Source organism: Phodopus roborovskii, unplaced genomic scaffold (genome assembly GCF_943737965.1).
Source record: "Phodopus roborovskii unplaced genomic scaffold, PHOROB, whole genome shotgun sequence".
NCBI classification, from domain to species: domain Eukaryota; kingdom Metazoa; phylum Chordata; class Mammalia; order Rodentia; family Cricetidae; genus Phodopus; species Phodopus roborovskii.
This window is the reverse complement of record NW_026126407.1, coordinates 38,325,725-38,332,441: the sequence shown is the minus strand read 5'-3', so window position 1 is coordinate 38,332,441 and position 6,717 is coordinate 38,325,725. Positions and strand designations below refer to the sequence as shown.

The following is a 6,717-nucleotide window of genomic DNA, read 5'->3' as shown; positions in this document are numbered from 1 at the left end:
TTCAGCTCCCTCTCTGATTCACATACTCCAGCATCACACTCCAAGGTGCCAGGCACAGTGGGCAGGTCTTCCTACTTCAACTAAGAGGGTGACAATAATCTCCACAGGCTAGCCCAGAAGCACACATGAAAGGTGATTCTAAGTTCTGTCAAATTAACAAACTAACCATCAAAGACATCAGGTGGCCTCCTCCACACAGAGGACTCTAGGAGAAGTAAGGAGGAGAGTGGATCTATGCCAACATTATTTTCTGAACCAGGGAAACGTTTCTAACCTGGTTAGAAAGTTGGCTCTCTGTACTTCTCTGTATGTGATTTGTGTTTTACAATAATAATAATAATAATAGAGAAAACCCTAAATTAAAATTTCAAGTAGGAAAACTGTGGTACTACATGTCTTTAAAAAAACATTCACCAATATTCAGCTTTTATTTCAGCTACTTTTCTGTAGGACAACACACTTGGAGGCTCAATCTGTAATTTTTTTTTGCATCTTATTAATACAGTATTTATTTGTCTTCTCTCTGTCAAACCCTGAGCCAAACACTTTCCCCAGACTTCCTGGGGAGGTACAGGAAAAGGAACATACAGGGCAGACAGGACACGAAGGAACTATGGGAGGTGAAAGTGGAGACAGCTGCTTCACATGGTGAAGAGGATGAGAAAGGCCACCATCAGGCAGAAGAGCCCCATGGCTTCTAAGAGGGCAAAGCCCAGAATTGCGTAGGAGAAGAGCTGCTGCTTCATAACCAATGATGGGGCTCCCCAAAACAGTTCCAATTCCAGCCCCAGAGCCAGCCACCCCAACTGTAGCAGCCCCAGCCCCAATGAACTTGGCGGCTGTGTCAATGTCCCTAGAAATGATGCTGGTTTGGAAGCTGCAGCTTGGGATGAGTGAGGTCAGAGGACAAGGGGCTGCCAAGCTGCTGAAGCCCTCATCTGTCCCAGTCTGTGGTCGATTCAACTCCACTGCAGACAGGGGATGACTCAGCAGCTGAGAGGTGCTCCTGATCAAGGAGCAGGTGGAGTTGAACTTGGAGCAGGCATACATTTTCAGGGTGAGGGGCCAAGGCAGGAGAGCTGCTCCCAGGGTAGAGAAGACAGAGAGGGCTCAATCTGTAATTTTTATCCCCATAGAACTAGAACATTATTATTAAGTTTTATATTCATCTAAAACCTGTGTGTATTGCATGTGTGTCTGTTTGTATCTTTCTCTCTTGTCTCTCTTTAAAACATTCAAGTATTTCAGACTTTGAAGTCATAGTGCAGAATGCCAGCATTCTAAAATGTGTTCAAAGATCACATTCTCTCTGCATTACTGTACCTGTCTATTGCAGTTACAGATTCTTAGCTAAATTAAGAAGGAAACTGTGGATAAGAAACACTACTGCACAAATGTGAAGACCCCAGCTTGAGTCTCCAGCATCTACGTAAAAGGCCAGGCATTGCTATACTCACACCTGTAAGCCCAACACTGTGAATGGCATAGACTGGAGAACAGTTGGACTTGCTACCTTATCATGTAACTTCACACTCACTAAGAGATATTTTTTTTCAAGGGAGCAATTAGAACTAGTAGGTGTCCTTTCACCTCTACATGTAGGCATATGTACACATGTGTCATACAATACACACAATACACATATAAATATCTTCAGAGACAGATCCCTACAATTTTTAAAAAGATTTTTTTAAGTAATAAATCTTCCAGGTAGGTATTCATGAATAAATTAATAATAATAAACTAATTGAATCACACTAGTTTCTTCTAGAAGTTAGTGCAACTAATTCCTTACACGGTTCAACAAATGAATATTACATGATCATTATTATCTCTGCTACTGGGTCAGGTGCCCAAAGAATAAAACCAAAACTTAGTCCTCTGATGAGAAATTTAGCCATATTTCCTTGGTGCAAGAAAATGCAGTATCAGTATTCCATGTGTAAATAAGTTCAATTAACAACGAATTATAATTGCACAGGGAGATGAAAATTAGTTTAAACAAGTCAATTAAATCATAAACATTTCAGAAATAAGAGGATGTGTTTGTAATCTAATTAGTGTGTTAATATACTAATAAATTTATTGATTTGAACAGTATCTTAATTGTATAGTAGGGTACCAGAAGAAGAAGAAAACAGTATATCTTAGATGTCATAAAGGCAGCTTGAACTGCAGTGTGACTACATAAGTTTGGAGAAAATTATCCATGTTAATGAGATCAAAATGCTTCTATCTGGAATAATATATATGGTTGCTTGATAGTGCACCTAATAAAAATGCATCCACGTGACAGAGGAAATGGCTAAACATAGTGCTGTCTCCCAGATAGTAATTACTCTACATTCCTGATGGGAGAGAATGGGACATTTTATACCATGACCAAAAACAACATTTTTTTTAAAGTACTTTCATAGTTTTCAATGCTCAGATAATCACAGGAATAAAATATTCCAGGGATAAATTCTTTATTGCTACTGCAATTATCACAAATTAAGCTGATATTAATATACTTCACTGCTGCTCAGCCTTAAGTGAAATCAGTTGCTCTCCACGGATGTCTCTGGGGAATGAGCCTCTCTCCCATTTCTGCGTAATTAACTGCAATTTATGGAGCACAGAGAGACCTGCACAGTCTAGTCAAGGTCACAATAAGAAGGTTGGATTGCATTGTTTTCAGTTCCCATCTGTGTTCTGGGCTGAGGTTACCACCTCCTCAATTGCCACAAGAGGAAAGGACTCCTCCTTAGCACCAGGGTCTCAGTGCCAAGTTCTCAGGCCAAGGGGCAGGACGATCCTGAGATTTATACAGTATGAATTTTAATGATTACACGACATCCTGATTAAAATGCTGAAATAGATAAATAATGGTTTTTAATGCTAATTGCAACAATTTAAATCAATTGGAATGCCTGCAAAGAATATCGACGACCCAATCTGTATGTATTCAGCAGTCCTGGACTGCTCCTCAAGCCTTCCACTCTAGCATCAGATAGCTACACCATGCTACTCAGACCTCAGCTCAGCTAAAATTTCAGGGACTTGAAACATCACCCAAAGCCATTATTATTCCACTAATATTTGTTAATTCTTTCCCTCATTGACTAAGACTTTTTGCAAGAATTTTCCATACTTTTTTATTTTTGTCTTTTAAATCGAGAAGGAAGAAAAAATGGGGAAATGACATATACAAAGTTACTCACTAAACTTAATCACAAATGGGAAGCAGAATTTTGCAAGGGAAAATCAGGTAAAAAGATACATGATAATATCATTTTAATTAGTGTAGCCCTCCACAGTGAATATTTGCTGTGTACTGGGTAAAAGAATACATGTTCTTCAGTCCTTCGGGATTCACAACTTCAAGTGTATCATTTAGGATGCAAACTATAAACAAATTCAGATTAAATATAAATACAGAGAAATGAAAAATGAGGGAGGACGCTTGAAAATGAAAGAGAAAGTAGCAGGAGAAGGATTGGAGTTTATTTACAGTGCTCAAAAATGGCCTGCCTAGTAAGAAATATTGGAGCATGGGTCAGAGAAGAAGCCAAGTCACTGTAAGAGAAGAACCACCCAAGTAAGAATGTTTGAATTTGGACAATGAAAGGAAGATGTGCTGGCAAGAGTGAGGAAGCTGTGAAGTTTGCTAAGCATACAAGAAAGGTCTAGGTATCACCTGAGAGCATATGCATGCAAAGGTGTTGCAAGTCAACCTAAGAAAATACCTTCATTCTGGATGATGTTGCCATCTCTTGTCACTGGAAGCCAGCGAAGTTTCTGTGATCTGACATGTCCTAAAGAAATCATTGTGGTTGACAAATTGCAAATGTTAGGGTGTGGCATAGCAGCAGAACAACTATGAGGATGGTGCAATGGCCAACTGAATTGGTGTCCCTGCTGAGTGAGGAAATGAGCAAGAAGGTAAGGAGAAATTACAGAATCTTGTATGAATGTGTATGTATGTCTGTCTGAGTATTTTTCCATGTATCTCTCTCTCATCTGCATCTGTCTGCCTGCCTGTCTGTCTTTTTCTCCCCTCTCTCTCTCTCTCTCTCTCTCTCTCTCTCTCTCTCTCTCTCTCTGTGTGTGTGTGTGTGTGTGTTCAAAGAAAAATGCAAATGGATTTTTCTTATGTATTAAAGACATGATATGGAAAAAAGGAGTTGTATACAAATTCAAAAGTTGGGTAAAAACAGTAAAAATAATGATTGTTTTTTATTAAATTTGTGAGAAATTACTTCTTATTCATTTTTTTAATCTGTGGGTGTAATGGCTGAATTTATGACTGTGTACAACTTGTATACAGTAACCTCAGAGACCAGAAGAAGGTGTCAGATCTCTAGGGGCCTAACGTTACAGATTGTTGTAAGTCACCTCATAGGTGAGTAGGAGTTGAACCTGATCCTCTGAAAGACCAATCAGTGCTCTTAATGGCTGAGTCATCTCTCTAGATCCAAGAAACAAATGGAGATAGAGGACAAAGTTGGTGGTTAACTATTACGTTTGAGATGCTAATCTCAAATGAACAAGGTTGAACAAGCAGTCAGACACAAGTTCATATTTGCCCATTCTGGAGACATAAATTTAGATGCCATCAATTTTAAATGGTTTTAAGAGTTGTAAGACATTATGCTCAAATGACAGTAAAGGGGTAAATAAGAGCTACAGAGATTCAAAAAAAAAAAAAAAAAAAAAAAAAAAAAAAAAAAAAAAAAACAGGGGAGTGAGGGAGTCCTGGCAAAGGAAATGAAGTATCTAATAACCTGAGAGAAAAGCATTCCAGGACCCAAACAGTAAACTGAGTTCAAGAGGTGGAGGAGACTTAGATCTGACTATTCAGCTCATGAGTCCATTGTAGTTGTTTGCAATGGGTAGACCAAGTAAGCAGTCAATGCTTCCCATGGGGAGTTGCTAAAAAAAGAAGCAGAAAAATAGTACAGACGCTGAAAGGAATAAGGAAGTTAGAAAACATTTCTAAGGAAGAATTGCATGATGATAATATTAAAACAAAAGAAAATCAATGCAACTTGGAGTAACAAGCATTGATGGCTTTAGAGGAAAACAGAGACACCTCATCCCTGACATTGAAAGAATGGTGGAATATATAGTATACTTCAACTAGAATGGCATATTTTATAAAACCAACATGTGAGTCTAATTTCTCCTCCCTTTTCAGTGAAGCAGGAAGCAATGCTATTAGCTAAGAACAAGAATGAGAAGATACATGCTCATCTTGGTGAGTATAAGAGATGGGCTTGAAAAGTGATGGATTTCCTGGCAGTAGAAGGTTCCACTTGAGGAAAGTTGCCCTGGGTTTAGAGGGGGACTGCTTGGCATACCTAGTTTCTGCAGTTCTGCCTAACTAGCAGCCTCAGAGGTAAAATAAGCAGAGTAGGAATCATTCAAGGCTGAGCACTGAGAAAACCCAATGAAGGACCAGAGGACAAACCACAGTATGAAGATATCTACAAAAAAAAAAAAAATCAAAATGATAGATCAAGGACTGGAAAAAGGACTGGAAACACCAGAGCTGGATTTATTCATTTTCTAGGTAAGAGAAAGGTCATTCACCCTGCACATGAACAGTGAATTCCACAAATTGTGAAGTCTGAGGCTAGTATAAGGCAAGAAGCAAAAAGTTCTATCCAAACAAAACAAGATTCTGAATGAAATTTTTTGATTGTACAGAAAGGTTATAAAATTCTTTCTTAAGGTTCTTTATTATGTCAACATAATTAATCTTTCCAGCAGGAAAAGAACAAGACTTGATTTTGAACGACTGTGGTAAATCAATTTAATGTCAAACTAGCTTCAGATTGAGAGAGATCCAGTCCTTGCGAACAAGTGCAAGGTTGTAGCAGACTTAGGGTCACGTAAAAGTCAAACTCTGAGGTGGCAGCATAATATATGAATGGAAATATTTCATAGTTAGATCTGATAACACAAGCTAAATTCAGTGTGAGTGAGGCAACAGCCCTGAAAACAGCAGTATCGAGTTGAGACAGTGAGAAAAAAAAGGGCTGATGTGGATGTTAGGTTGAGTTTAACAGATGAAAGCTGATGGTTCAGGAGTGAGATGTTTGCAATCAAAATCATGAAGGAGATTAAATTTTATATAGGCCCATGGTCTTGAAGGATATACATAGTATATCTGTCAAAGGATATACATAGTAACATTAATGTAAAGGACAAGGTCCTTGAAGAACTTCAGGAACCTCAGAATCACACTTACAGATGAATTATTAACACAGAGTGAAATCAATCAAAATAATGGAAAGTTACAGAAAATGACAGCAAGCTAGCAGCTAGAATCGGTAAGGAGGTAGGAAATGATGTGTCTGTAGAATACGAAAGAAAGAAGTGGTCTGACCCTTTAAATGTAAAGATCTTGATCTTTTGGGGAAAAGAGAAAGACACTGATTACTAATCCACAGAGGTAAAGACGGTAACACAGAATTTGGAGGATCATAATGAGCAAAAGAAGGAAATGAAGTGGAAAGATGGGGTTTTATGGACATGAGAGGTGATTTAGATAATCAAAAGCATGATGGATTCTTCCTATTAGATGCCAAGTCATATTGCCAAGTATAGACCACGGATATATGGGGGGGGGGGAGGAAAACTGGACTCTTGCCAGGAGCACACTGAGTGATAGACTCCATTCTGTCTGCAAACCAATGATGCTTTCTTTATCAGTTGTGCAAAACTATTTCA

General features: G+C 38.5%; 1 pseudogene; it reads right to left on the bottom strand.

The window, feature by feature from the left end:
* Nucleotides 1–485: 485 nt before the first annotated feature.
* LOC127219796 (ATP synthase F(0) complex subunit C2, mitochondrial-like) lies at nt 486–1,065 on the bottom strand (annotated as a pseudogene).
* Between the last annotated feature and the right edge of the window lie 5,652 nt (nt 1,066–6,717).